We start from the raw sequence: 15,470 nt of genomic DNA, 5'->3' as shown, positions 1-15,470 counted from the left end.
GGCTGAGAGTGAGTGACTCAAGCTTTGGGGATGGATAACATTATGACAGGGGTACCAAACGCTGTGTCTCCCTGCATTAGCGTCTGACCCCACCTACTGTAGTTCAGCCCAGTGCTGGTTATTGGAAAATAGGGGGAACCACTCAACACCCCCCCTGCCCCCCGATTTTCCAATACCAGTAGCCCAAGAGGTCCGGGGATGCTTATGGATTTGGGGAGGGGACAACACAGCGCATTTTAATAAAATGTACAGTAACCATTTAGCTGTTCCTAGCAGCGCATAAACAGGCGGCTCTCACAGACGTCTGAGCCACCGGCATTTTGACGGTCGACATTTTGGTCTCGACCTTATAATTCTATATTTTAAATGTTGACATTTTGACCCTGTCGACATTTCAAACGGTCTGTACATTGAATGTCTAAATAATGTCCATGTCTACATTTCAACTGTCTACATATTGATTGTGGACATATCGACAAAAGCGACTAGCAGCGAAATGTCCTTCGGCGCTCCTGCTGTGCACCGTTGTATGTTATGTTCTGCTATGAAGATTAGAGAGATAGAAGGTGGGTTTAGCCGGCGAGGTAGTGATTAGTGATTCATACTGTATGTTACGTCATTGCTTATGAGAGACAGACAACAAGGTGACTTCAGGACCTGATTCAGACCCAGTCACGAGCGCTAAGCGCTCGCAACCAGGTCGATGTTTGCCCACTGGGCATGCGCACGACAGAGCTGGCTCCGTCCTGCGCATGCGCGAGACCCGGCTAGCGACGGGTGCGCTGTCGCTGCAGGTCTCACACCAAAGGGGGCGAGCTGCCGATGGTGATTGACAGCTCGCCCCATTTGGTAGGCGTGGCCGGGGGGGTGGCTTCACAAACTGAGGCGTTTCCAAGCGAATGCCTGCCGTTTGTGGGCGGCCCCACTGACATCACTGGTGATGTCAGTGGGAGAGCTTCCGGCTCTATTAGAGCCAGAAGCTCTCTAGGGCTTGCAGCCACGAGACCCTACCGCAAGGGTCTCGTCACAAGCCCAATGGTCGCGATGGTCTTGACCATCAACCTGGCCGCTCGCTATAGCTGTGGGTGGTCAGGGGGCCGCTCCAAAAAAAAAAAAAAACGCTCTAATTCATAGCGAGCTTCAGTCTCTGAATCAGGCCCTCAGCGTGCAAGGAAGAGACCTGTTACCCCGGCAATGTGCTGCAGTCATAATTATACATATAGCAAATGAAGTCTGCTTGTTTGAGCAAATAAATATAAGAAATGTTTAAGTAAATGAGATAACAGTAAGGCCTCATTAATAATAGGTCCCACCAAATGACAGCCTGGCGCTAATAAACTACAATTAAAGAATAGACCACAGATGCAAACTCCTATAGGTCTGTGTAAACCCAATACCAGATCACCTACTGATGATCCCAAACATAAATATTACACTAGTGGAGTTGCGCTAATTGGACTTGTAATTACAAATAAATACTTAACGTGGCAGAAATTAATTCAAGACACCAAATAAATCTAACATATATTTAATAAACACACAATAAGCATGTCAATAGTGGATACAAATGACATAACAATCACCTTATTATAAAAGTCTGTACAGACTATCATGCATTACCATGGAACTTCTTAGTTCCTAATAAATACCTGCATAACTGGCTAGTTTACTAAAGGAAGCAAAAAACATAAAAAATATATATAAAAAATGGTATATTTCATATATAATGTGACCAATCTTGATCTGACAGTTCTCACCCGATCAAAGTCCACATGTGAGAGTCCTAATATCCCTTTGATTCTACCTCCGGGTTTTAAACAAGGGGTAACGCTGAAATGATGTCCAAAGATGTAAACAATATAATGTTATTTAGGAAACATGGACTTCACGCTAATTTGAAGCGTACGTATAACCCACCTGTATATCCTGAAGAGGTGTAGCGGTTATTGGTATCTCCTACCGCCTGGCCAATGGACAAGGTTATCCTCTGACGGGGAAATCCTGAGGCTGTAATATGGTCAACACATGACCGCCTGATTATCTCTCACCGTCCTGAATCCAGCCAGCGGGCACCGTCACCGCAATATATATAGCGCTTATGGCTCTCTGTGGAAATAAGTGGGTGTCCAGGGTCAGCAAAACGACTGTGTCACTTGATGAAAATCCTCTAACTAGTTTCCACTACATGACGCTTTATCAAAGAGCATGAATGGGATAGAGTATATTCTCCCCCCTTATATACAGCTTCCTTTTTCCTGATAGGATGCAATGTTATTTAATCAGTCTCCACATGATGCCAATGTTCTGATTGTCATTCTTAACACATGTAAAACCATTTTGAAACCAAAAAATAAAATCAACTCTTCACTTGGTGTCTTGAAAACTCAAATGCACATAAATAAATAATCACATTATATCTTTAAATCATTGAAGCAACATATCAATTAAAAAAGAATAAATATATATAAAACAATATAATATCAAGAGGTCTTATAATATAATAAAAATTAACCATTGTTAAAAAATTAATTAAACCAACATCCCTATTTTTAATTTTATCTTGTTCACATATGGGATTCGGACTTATACCCTCCTATGTTGTTAGTTCCCAAACCATTTCTCATGCTCCACACCACTGGAACTCTCAATCAGAGTGCCGTCATTGTAAATACAAGACTAGTAGATAACCACATTAACTCCTACTGCAAGGATAGATGTAATATACCTATATCTCTTCTAACAGACTGTAATTGCATGTATATATGTATATCTAATCTCATAATCCATACAACCATACCTGATGGACCCCTTCCCCACTAAACCTCTAAAAATACATAGGAAAGAGAATCTGAATGTTATTAATCTATATTAACAATGAGCCCCACATAGAACATTAAATAACATACCGAATATAACAAATATAAAAAAATAATAAAAAAAAAAAAAGTTGTTGTTTTTGAAAACCATATACTAAATTTTGCAAGATGTATAATATAAACCACAGTCTCTGTTTGTACTGAGCCTATGTGATTCGAACTTGCATTGATCTTATTTGTTATTTCTCAACCCATTTCTCATGCTCAGTACCACTGGAGCTCTCAAGCTGACTGCAATATTTAAACAATACAAGAATAGAAGAATGGTGATCAATTATGACCTTATCTCTTCCTGAAGGGGTGAGACAAAATATACCTATCTCACTCTAGCAACTATACCTAAGTGGAGGTGACTAGTCACATGTACTACACTACTCTAGATGCCCAAAATACCCCTCTACTAAACCTCTAAAGTAAGTAAGTCGGGGATTCTAAGAATTAATAATCGATTCAAAATCGATATTATCATTGAGACCAGCTGGAAACAGTGTCTGTAATTTGAACATCCACAAGGCTTCCTTGTTACAAAGGGTTCTATAACGATCCCCACCTCTATTCGTACACTTGATATGCTGGACCCCCGTTATAGTTAACCCCGTGGGACTACCATTGTGGGCAACGCTGAAATGCTGAGAAACACTATGATTCCCATATTTTTTTATAATGTGTTCCCTGAATCTGGTTTTTAATGATCTTGTAGTCCTTCCTACGTATTGCAGGCCACAAGGACACTGCAATACGTAAATGCAGTACGTAGTATTACAATTGATAAATTCTTGTATGACAAATTCTTCTTTAGTGACAGAGGATATTATTCCAGTAGTCTTGTTTATAAACCCACACCTAAAACACCCTCTAGGTGCACTTGGGAGCCAATTGGAATGTGATCCAATGGTATTATTTTGTTCTCGCCTCAGGGAACTAGGGGCCAATATACTTTTCAAGTTCCTATTCTTGCTAAAAATTACTTTTAATCCAAGATCAGCTGTTTGATTAAGGATGGGATCCTGTCTAAGAATATCAAAATTTCTTATTAAAGTCTTCTTAATATTACTAGATTGATTATTAAATTTAGAAATATAATATAATTTTCCATCATTACTATATTGAGAATTAAACGTATCTTTAAAATATTTATTTTTATTTTTAGGGATCAAGAGATTATTTCTATCTATCTTTAAAGTTTTAGTATATGCAGATTCATTGAAGGGTTTTTGGGTATCCCCTACTCAGGAAATCCTCACAATTGATCAGCTTGTTTCCGAAAACTGTCCATATTGGAACTCACCATCTCCTCTGAGGGCTCTGCTCTAGTTACGACGAATTATCATAAGGACGTTGATACTAATAACGTTTTACATTTTTCTAGTGGGCATTATAAACCTTGGCTCCAAAATGTACCACAAAGTCAGTTTAATCGTCTCCGTCGTAACTGTTTTTATTTTCATTCTTTATATGCAGCTGATCCTAACTATCTCTTTACACTGCCCTTTTCTTACTATGGTGGTGCCCTGGGGCAGCTTGGCTGGGCCAGTTTTGGGGGGTCCTGCGCTCTGGATTTGAACCCTAGTATGTTAGGTACCTACCCGAACGAGGTTACCTGGATATGGTGGGTAGGCCCATAACCCTGGCCATGATTATGCTTAAAACCTCTATTGATTGCAAAATGTTATTGCATTTATATATATAATTAATTATTTGGAGTTGTGCACCTGAGATTTGTCTGTTTCTGTGCCTGCAATTAGTCTCATCAGGTAGCACCTCCCATTATATATATAGTCAGGTTGTGCAGTCCAGAAATCTTTCCCATATACTCCATTTAATGTGCTTTATTACACGTCTGAGGGAAAGGAGACACACACATTCTGGATTAGCACCCTTCCTTATTGGTTTAAAAGCATGGAGTATGGTAATGTATATGCACACTGTATTAGGCACAATTCTAGGTAAGTCCTACCAGTTATATACTGTAGTGCAATTTTGGTTCATTTTTGGGGCGTGGGTCCCCCTGGATTGCATTGGCTGATCTGTCTCAGGGCACCGCATTATAACACATTTTCCTTTATAACACATTTTAACCCTTCACTGTGTGTTTAATATATATGTACTTCACTTTTTTATTTTCATTCTTTATATGCAGCTGCAGCTGCTCCTAACTATCTCTTTACACTGCACTTTTCTTACTATGGTGGTGCCCTGGGGCAGCTTGGCTGGGCCAGTTTTGGGGGGTCCTGCGCTCTGGATTTGAACCCTAGTATGTTAGGGACCTACCCGAAAGAGGTTACCTGGATATGGTGGGTAGGCCCATAACCTTGGCCATGATTATGCTAAAAACCTCTATTGATTGCAAAATTTTATTGCATTTATATTAGGGGTGTGCACCGGCCACTTTTCGTGTTTTGTGTTTTGGTTTTGGATCTGGATCTTTCTTCGTGTTTTGGATCTGGATTGGTTTTGCCAAAACCACCCTTCCGTGTTTTGGGTTCTGGGTTTTGTGTTTTGGATCTGTATTTTTTTTTTAAAAAGCATAAAAACAGCTAAAATCACAGAATTTGTTGGTTTCTCTGCTCCTATGCTATTATTAACCTCAATAACCTTAATTTCCACTCATTTCCAGTCTATTCTGAACACCTCACACCTCACAATAGTGTTTTCATGTCCAAAAGGTTGCACCGAGGTAGCTGGATGACTATGCTAAGCGACACGAGTGGGCGGCACAAACACGTGACCCATCTAGGAGTGACACTGCAGTGGCAGACAGGATGGCAGTTAGAAAAACTAGGCCCCAAACTGTACATAATGCAAAGAAAAAAAAGAAGTGCAAGATGGAATTGTCCTTGGGCCCTCCCACCCACCCTTATGTTGTATAAACAGGACATGCACACTTTAACAAATCAATCATTTCAGCGCCAGGGTCTGCCACACAACTGTGGCTGAAATGATTGGTTCGTTTGGGCCCCCACAAAACAAGCTGGCAATTAATGTGTCCCTGCACAAACTGGCTCTACGGAGGCAAGATGTCATCCTCATCCTCCTCATCCACCGATTCCTCACCCTCTTCAGTGTGTACATCCTCATCCTCACAAAGTATTAACTCGTCCCCACTTGAATCCACCACCACAGGTCCCTCTGTACCTTCTGGAGGCTGGTCTCCCTGGAAGAGCTGATAATTCATTTTGATGAACATCATCTTCTCCACATTCTGTGGAAGCAACCTCCTACGCCTTTCGCTGACAAGGTTCCCGGCTGCACTAAACACTCTTTCGGAGTACACACTGGAGGGGGGGCAACTCAGGTAAAATAGAGCCAGCTTGTACAGGGGCCTCCAAATTGCCTCTTTTTCCTGCCAGTACAGGTATGGACTGTCTGACATGCCTACTTGGATGCTGTCACCGATGTAATCCTCCACCATTCTGTCAATGGTGACAGTATCATATGCAGTGACAGTAGACATGTCAGAAATTGTTGCCAGGTCCTTCAGTCCGGACCAGATGTCCAAACTTGGTCCTGCCTGCCCTGCATCACCGCCAGCGGGTTGCTTAGGATACCTAAGTTTTTTCCTGGCAGCCCCAGTTGCGGGAGAAAATGAAGAAGGAGCCGTTGACGTGTCACGTTCCGCTTCAGCTGACAGTGTGTTCACCAGCAGGTCTTTGCACCTCTGCAGGCTTGTGTCGGCCGGAAAGAGAGACACCACATAGGCTTTAAACCTAGGATCAAGCACGGTGGCCAAAATGTAGTGGTCTGATTTCAACAGATTGACCACCCTGGAATCCTGGCAAAGCGAATGAAGGGCTTCATCCACAAGTCCCACATGCCGAGCGGAATCGCTCCGTCTTAGCTCCTCCTTCACTTTCTCCAGCTGCTTCTGCAAAAGCCTGATGAGGGGAATGACCTGACTCAAGCTGGCTGTGTCTGAACTGACTTCACGTGTGGCAAGTTCGAAGGGCTGGAGAACCTTGCACAACACGGAAATCATTCTCCACTGCGCTTGAGTCAGGTGCATACCCCCTCCTTTGCCTATGTCATAGGTGGATGTATAGGCTTGTATGGCCTTTTGCTGCTCCTCCATCCTCTGAAGCATATAGAGGGTTGAGTTCCACCGCGTCACAACCTCTTGCTTCAGGTGATGGCGGGGCAGGTTCAAGAGTGTTTGCTGGCGCTCCAGTCTTCGGCACGCAGTCGCTGAATGGCGAAAGTGGCCAGAAATTTTTCGGGCCACCCAAAGCGTCTCCTGCACGCCCCTGTCGCTTTTCAGAAAATTCTGCACCACCAAGTTTATTGTGTGAGCAAAACATGGGACGTGCTGGAATTTGCCCAGATGTAATGCCCGCACAATATTGGTGGCGTTGTCAGATATCACAAATCCCCAGGAGAGTCTAAGTGGGGTAAGCCACTGGGCGATGATTTCCCTCAGTTTCTCTAAGAGGTTGTCGGCGGTGTGCCTCTTACTGAAACCGGTGATACACAGCGTAGCCTGCCTTGTAACGAGCTGGCATTTCTGAGATGCTGCTACTGGTGACGCTGCTGCTGTTGCTGCGTAAGGTGATACATCTACCCAGTGGGCTGTCACAGTCATATAGTCCTTAGTCTGCCCTGTTCCACTTGTCCACATGTCCGTGGTTAAGTGGACATTGTGTACAACGGCATTTTTCAGGACACTGAGGACACTTTTTCTGACGTTTCTGTACAGTCTCGGTATCGCCTGCCTAGTGAAGTGGAATCTAGACGGGATTTGGAACCGGGGACACACTACCTCCATCAATTGTCTAAATCCCACTGCACTAATGGCGGATACCGGACGCACGTCTAACACCAACATAGCAGTCAAGGCCTCAGTTATACGTTTTGCTTCAGGATGACTGCTGTTGTACTTCATCCTCCTCGCTAAGGACTGTTGGAGGGTCAATTGTTTAGTAAAAGTAGTGGTGTTCCTACTTCCTCTCTGGGATGATGAACGACTCCCAGCAGCAGCAACAGCAGCAGCGGCAGCAGTAGGCGTAGCAATGCAGGATCCTCCGGAGGAATCCCGGATAGGAGAGTCAGTCATGCCAGTGATATGGCCTGCAGGACTACTTCCGATCCTGACTAAGGAGGAAATTGACGAGGAGGGAGTTGACGGTGTGGTTTGCAGGCGCTTGGATACAACAGGACAACGGGATTTAGGTGTCCCTGGACTGCTTACGGTCTGAGCCAAAGTTTCTGAACTTGACAGTAACTTTTTATGAACGCGCTGCAGGTGCCGTATAAGGGAGGATGTTCCTAGGTGGTTGACGTCCCTACCCCTACTTATTTCACCTTTACATATGGTACATATGGCAAGACAGTTGTTGTCTGGATTTGGATAGAAATATTGCCAGACCAAAGAGGTGGAATGTTTGGTCTTCTGCCCAGGCATGACCGTGATGGGCTTTTTCATCCCACGGACAACAACTGTCTCCCCCGGAGCCTGATTTAAACAAACCACATCACCATCAGAATCCTCCTCGCCAACTTCCTCCTCAGCGCCAGCTACACCAGTATCCTCATCCTGTTGTACTTCAACAGTGACATCTTCAATTTGCATATCAGCAAGTGGACTGTGGGTGCTCCTTTCAGCACTTGCAAGGGGCGTGCAAATGGTGAAAAGAGCCACCTCTTCCCGTCCAGTGCTGGGAAGGTCAGGCATCGCAACCACCACCACACTTGGACTCTCCTTGGGGATTTGTGATATCTTCTTAGAAAGCACAGTTCTTCGCTGTGCTTTTGCCAGCTTAACTCTTTTGATTTTTTTAGTGGGAGGAGTGCTTCCATCGTCATGTGAAGCTGAACCACTAGTCATGAACATACTAGGGATCGACCTTAGCCGTTCCTTGCCACTCCGTGTCGTAAATGGCATATTGGCAAGTTTACGTTTCTCTTCAGCTGATTTAAATGTCTTTTTCAAGGTCATTTTCCTGAACTTTGCCATTTGGGATTGTATGTGCCCTCTACTATGACATTGGGCATCGGCCTTGGCAGACGACGTTGATGGCATGTTATCGTCTATGTCATGACTAGTGGCAGCAGCTTCAGCACTAGGAGGAAGTGGTTCTTGATCTTTCTCTATTTTATTTTTATCGGAGAAAGTTTGGTCCTCCATTTATGTTATATCGATTTGATATATACGTGCGGCTAAACACAGAAAATAATTTTTTTTTGGGTTTGGACTGGAGTGTACTTTGTGGGTTACAGCACCCTTTAACGGTCAAGCCAGCCGGCCCTTTACTTATGACACAGGCGCACTCTTGGCACTACTTTGTTGATGCACGTGCGGCTACTGCGCACACAATTCACAAACACAGAAAATAATTTTTTTTTGGTTTGGACTGGAGTGTACTTTCGGGGGTTACAGCACCCTTTAACGGTCAAGCCAGCCGGCCCTTTACTTATGACACAGGCGCACGCTTGGCACTACTTTGTTGATGCACGTGCGGCTACTGCGCACACAATTCACAAACACAGAAAATAATTTTTTTTTTGGTTTGGACTGGAGTGTACTTTGGGGGTTACAGCACCCTTTAACGGTCAAGCCAGCCGGCCCTTTACTTATGACACAGGCGCACGCTTGGCACTACTTTGTTGATGCACGTGCGGCTACTGCGCACACAATTCACAAACACAGAAAATAATTTTTTTTTGGTTTGGACTGGAGTGTACTTTCGGGGGTTACAGCACCCTTTAACGGTCAAGCCAGCCGGCCCTTTACTTATGACACAGGCGCACGCTTGGCACTACTTTGTTGATGCACGTGCGGCTACTGCGCACACAATTCACAAACACAGAAAATAATTTTTTTTTGGTTTGGACTGGAGTGTACTTTCGGGGGTTACAGCACCCTTTAACGGTCAAGCCAGCCGGCCCTTTACTTATGACACAGGCGCACGCTTGGCACTACTTTGTTGATGCACGTGCGGCTACTGCGCACACAATTCACAAACACAGAAAATAATTTTTTTTTGGTTTGGACTGGAGTGTACTTTCGGGGGTTACAGCACCCTTTAACGGTCAAGCCAGCCGGCCCTTTACTTATGACACAGGCGCACGCTTGGCACTACTTTGTTGATGCACGTGCGGCTACTGCGCACACAATTCACAAACACAGAAAATATATTTTTTTTTGGTTTGGACTGGAGTGTACTTTGGGGGTTACAGCACCCTTTAACGGTCAAGCCAGCCGGCCCTTTACTTATGACACAGGCGCACGCTTGGCACTACTTTGTTGATGCACGTGCGGCTACTGCGCACACAATTCACAAACACAGAAAATAATTTTTTTTTGGTTTGGACTGGAGTGTACTTTCGGGGGTTACAGCACCCTTTAACGGTCAAGCCAGCCGGCCCTTTACTTATGACACAGGCGCACGCTTGGCACTACTTTGTTGATGCACGTGCGGCTACTGCGCACACAATTCACAAACACAGAAAATAATTTTTTTTTGGTTTGGACTGGAGTGTACTTTCGGGGGTTACAGCACCCTTTAACGGTCAAGCCAGCCGGCCCTTTACTTATGACACAGGCGCACTCTTGGCACTACTTTGTTGATGCACGTGCGGCTACTGCGCACACAATTCACAAACACAGAAAATAATTTTTTTTTAGGTTTGGACTGGAGTGTACTTTCGGGGGTTACAGCACCCTTAACGGTCAAGCCAGCCGGCCCTTTACTTATGACACAGGCGCACGCTTGGCACTACTTTGTTGATGCACGTGCGGCTACTGCGCACACAATTCACAAACACAGAAAATAATTTTTTTTTGGTTTGGACTGGAGTGTACTTTCGGGGGTTACAGCACCCTTTAACGGTCAAGCCAGCCGGCCCTTTACTTATGACACAGGCGCACGCTTGGCACTACTTTGTTGATGCACGTGCGGCTACTGCGCACACAATTCACAAACACAGAAAATAATTTTTTTTTGGTTTGGACTGGAGTGTACTTTCGGGGGTTACAGCACCCTTTAACGGTCAAGCCAGCCGGCCCTTTACTTATGACACAGGCGCACGCTTGGCACTACTTTGTTGATGCACGTGCGGCTACTGCGCACACAATTCACAAACACAGAAAATAATTTTTTTTTTGGTTTGGACTGGAGTGTACTTTCGGGGGTTACAGCACCCTTAACGGTCAATCCAGCCGGCCCTTTACTTATGACACAGGCGCACGCTTGGCACTACTTTGTTGATGCACGTGCGGCTACTGCGCACACAATTCACAAACACAGAAAATAATTTTTTTTTTGGTTTGGACTGGAGTGTACTTTCGGGGGTTACAGCACCCTTAACGGTCAAGCCAGCCGGCCCTTTACTTATGACACAGGCGCACGCTTGGCACTACTTTGTTGATGCACGTGCGGCTACTGCGCACACAATTCACAAACACAGAAAATATATTATTTTTTTAGCACTTGGGGGGAGCACCCCTGATGGACAGAGCACCCCCTGGACAACACTACAGCACTCCTTTAGGACTGGGACACTGCACAGGACTTTGGAGTGGACACAGCCCCTATGGAGAACTGACTGCACAACACAGTCCAGCCAGCCCCTATGGACTTTGAAGTAGTGGACACAGCCCCTATTAACAACAGCAGCACAGCACAACACAGCCAGCCCCTATGGACTTTGAAGTAGTGGACAACAGCAGCACTACACTACACTACACTACACAGCCCTAACTCCCACCCTCCCTCTTCACTGTCCACAGCCGAGTGAGAAAATGGCGCCGACGTGTGTACCTTATATAGGATCCAAAACCCGCGAGACTCGGAAGGCGGGAAGATGACGTTTTGCCTCGATTTCAGATCCGAGTCAGGCGGGAAAAGTCGAGCCTGACTCGGATCGGACTCGGATCGGGGGGGCTCGGGGGGGTTCGGATTTCAGAAATCCGAACCCGCTCACCCCTAATTTATATATATTATTATTAATTTGGAGTTGTGCACCTGAGATTTGTCTGTAATCAATCTTTGCTCTGGGCCCAAGTTCTGGAGCTGAAAAAAAATAAAAATCAATTGTCTTTTTTTCTAATAATTGTCTGTGTGTCTGTGCGTGTTAGGCTTAGCCGCACAAGATCTAGCAAGTCGGCAATGCAACCTAGTGCTGCCCAACTCCTGTCGTCATCAATCTGTGCTCTGGGCCCAAGTTCTGGAGCTGAAAAAAATATATATTTTGTCTAATAATTGTCTGTGTGTCTGTGCTTGTTAGGCTTAGCCGCACAATATCTAGTAAGTTGGCAATGCAACCTAGTGCTGCCCAACTCCAGTTGTGATTAATCTGTGCTCTGAACCCAAGTTTTGGAGCTGAAAGAAAATAAAAATATATTGTCTTTTGTAAAAAAAAAATTGTGTGCGTGTCAGCCACACCTGGCTGTCACTGTCATCGGCGTAGGTGTGCAGGGATGCTGTGCTCCTGTCTGTCGAGGGGCTGCTGCCCAAAATAATAAATAAACAATATTTATTGTGTGCGTGTCAGCCACACCTGGCTGTCACTGTCATCGGTGTAGGTGCGCAGGGGTGCTGTGCTCCTGTCTGTCGAGGGGCTGCTGCCCAAAATAATAAATAAACAATTTTTATTGTTTGCATGTTAGCCACACCTGTCATTGGCGTAGCTGCACAGGGGTGCTGTGCTGCTGTCTGTCAAGGGGCTGCATGAATATTGCAATGAAAACTTTTTTTTTTATGTAATTGGGTTACAAATAGTTGTTTTTTTTTAATCTTAAACATAGCAGAAATTTTATCCTAACAGCTTATAAAGTTATATGCGCTAAAAAACTAAAGCCTATATTTATTTACAAACCTATATAAAGTAGACATCCTAAATTCTAAAACTGTTCTATTCAAAAACATAAGCAAAAGCCAGGAGAGGCCTCAGAGAACATGAAAAAACTTCAAGGGATTTCTCCATCATGTTCTGCAGTGTGGAAAAGTTTAATTCTCATGTTTTCTATAAAGCAGTTCAAAGTTACAGCCTTCAAAGTGTCTGGCTATAACACCCACCTTTGCCAGGAATTACCAAAGATTATTACAAGCAAAGGATTCATCTGTCCGAAATCTGTCTGGGAATTCATGGATCATATTTGGCCTGAATGCACTAAGACATCCAGTGATTCTGTCAATGTGTTCTGTAGCCGACTTTATTCCTACCTGAATCGCAAACTGAAATACGGAATAGTAAGCACAGACAACATGAGAGGCCTGAGGGAGCTGGAGTATGTATGTAGTTGAAGGCAGGGCAGGGACAGGAAGGGTTGAATGGTAGTAAATTGTATTTAATTTTTTTATTCTGAAGAAAATTTATGAGGGAGAAGGGGAGAGGAGGAGGCATTTACAAACAAATATTTAACACATTCACATCAGTCCTTGCCCCAGAAGAATCCTTGAGCACCATGCCTGCTGCTGGGAGTGAATTTTTGCATCCCAGAAGGGGACCAGGAAGACTTCTAGTAGTGCTTTCCACATGAAAAAGCATCTCCCAACCTGTACAGGGACATTAAAAAAACATAGTTAGTTAGTGGCCTCCAAACTGCCACTTAACCAGCACAAAGATATTACGAGGTAAATTTAATTTACTGAAGTGAGAGTTTTTAGAAGTGCATTTTAGAAGTGATGTTGCCCATAGCAACCAATCATATTCTACTTATCTAGTCACTTTCTAGAAGATAATAGCTAGAATATGATTATTTTCTATGGGCAAGCAACATAACTTCTATAACTCACTTCTAAAAACTCTCACTTTAGTAAATTAAATTTACCCCTTAAGGTCTTACGTTGTGTCTTTCTTGAGAATCCTCTGCCAACTTTTGTTGCTAGGACTGGATTATCATCCCAGAAGGGGACCAGAAAGACTGCTTTCCAAAACAATTGACTGTAAAATAATCATTTGCAAAGCTTCCACATTGAACATTTCCCAACCTGTACAGGGACATTAAAAAACACATACTTAGTTAGTGGCCTCAAAGTGCCACTTAACCAGCACAGATATGTCACAAGCGTAAGATCTATGACTCAAGGCAGGGGTAGCCAACCCTGGTCCTCGAGAGTTACCAACAGTGCATGTTTTCTAGGTCTCCTCACAGAATCACAACGGTAATAATTAACTCCACCTGTGAATCTTTTCAAATGTGGTGCTGAGTAATGAATACAACTGTGCACCTGCTAGGTGGTCTAGAAAACATGGACTGTTAGTAACTCTCGAGGACCGAGGTTGGCTAACCCTGATTTAAGGCCTTACGTTGTGTCTTTCTTGAGAATCCTGCGCCTGCTTCTGCAACTAGGAGTGGATTTTTTTCATCCCAGAACGGGACCAGAAAGAGTGCTTTCCAAAAACAATTGACTTAAATAATCCTTTGCAAACCTTCCGAAAAAACATTTCCCAACCTGTACAGGGACATTAAAAAAAACATAGTTAGTTAGTGCAGGGCTTAACAAATTTTTCGAAAATCTAAGAGCCAAGATGAAAGTGTAGGAGCCAGACCACCGTCCCCCCAAAAAATTACAGGAGTGATTGAGGAGCACAGCTATGTGTGTTATGCAACTGTTATACAAACTATACTAGCCAACAAAATGGTCACAGTTGAATGGATATACAGGTTGAGTCTCCCATATCCAAATATTACGAAATACGAAATATTCCAAAATCCGGAATTTTTTTTACCATGACCTCTGTTTTTTGATGGTTTAATGTACACAAACTTTGGTTGAGCAACAAATTTATTAAAAATATTGTATAAAATTACCTGCAGGCTGTGTGTATAAAGTTTATATAACATATAAATGCATTCTGAGTCTAGATTTGGGTCCCATTCCCAATATATTAAATTATGATATGCAAATATTCCAAAAAACAGAATATTCTGATATATCCAAAATACTCCTGGTCCCAAGCATTTTGGATATGGGAGACTCAACTCACTGCTCTGCACAGCTCCCCTGCTCCACCCCCCACCCTCCAGTAATAACGGACCACATTTCATATAAAACAATGGTGCCAGAAAGTACAACAGAAGCCCCCTCCCCTCGTGGTCACACCATTATCCTTCTGAAGCCACTCTGCAGTCCCTGTCCACACATAGACCCTATTACCGGGGAGCTCTATGCAGCCAGAGATCGGCGACAGCAGACAGCCGGGACATACGTAAGATCAGGAGGATCAGCGTAGACTGAAACAGACAGCATGGGTCAGAGCAAGACAGGAGGAGTCAGCGCAGACCAGGACAGACACAGGCACAGCAGTCACCGCAGACGACACGCAACACATGCACTCCTGTGCATGAAATGAGTGCCGCAATATTATTATTATTATCCTTTATTTATATGGCACCACAAGGGTTCCGCAGTGCTTCACAAAGTACATTAACAAATGAGCAAACTCGTAAAACAGCGACTTACAGTACAAGATAATACAGAATAAGGACATGGTTTATAAACATTGCTGCAGCGATCATAGGGCCTGATTCAGACCCACTCGCAAGCGGCTGTCCGCTCGCAAGTGGGTCGATGTTATGGACTGAGCATGCGCACGACGGAGGGAGCTCCGTCGTGCGCATGCGCCAGACGCGACGAGCGAAGGAAAGTCCTTCGC

The sequence above is a fragment of the Taudactylus pleione genome, unplaced genomic scaffold, assembly GCF_031769625.1.
Source record: "Taudactylus pleione unplaced genomic scaffold, aTauple2 ptg000670l, whole genome shotgun sequence".
NCBI classification, from domain to species: Eukaryota; Metazoa; Chordata; class Amphibia; order Anura; family Myobatrachidae; genus Taudactylus; species Taudactylus pleione.
This window is presented reverse-complemented; position numbering follows the sequence as displayed.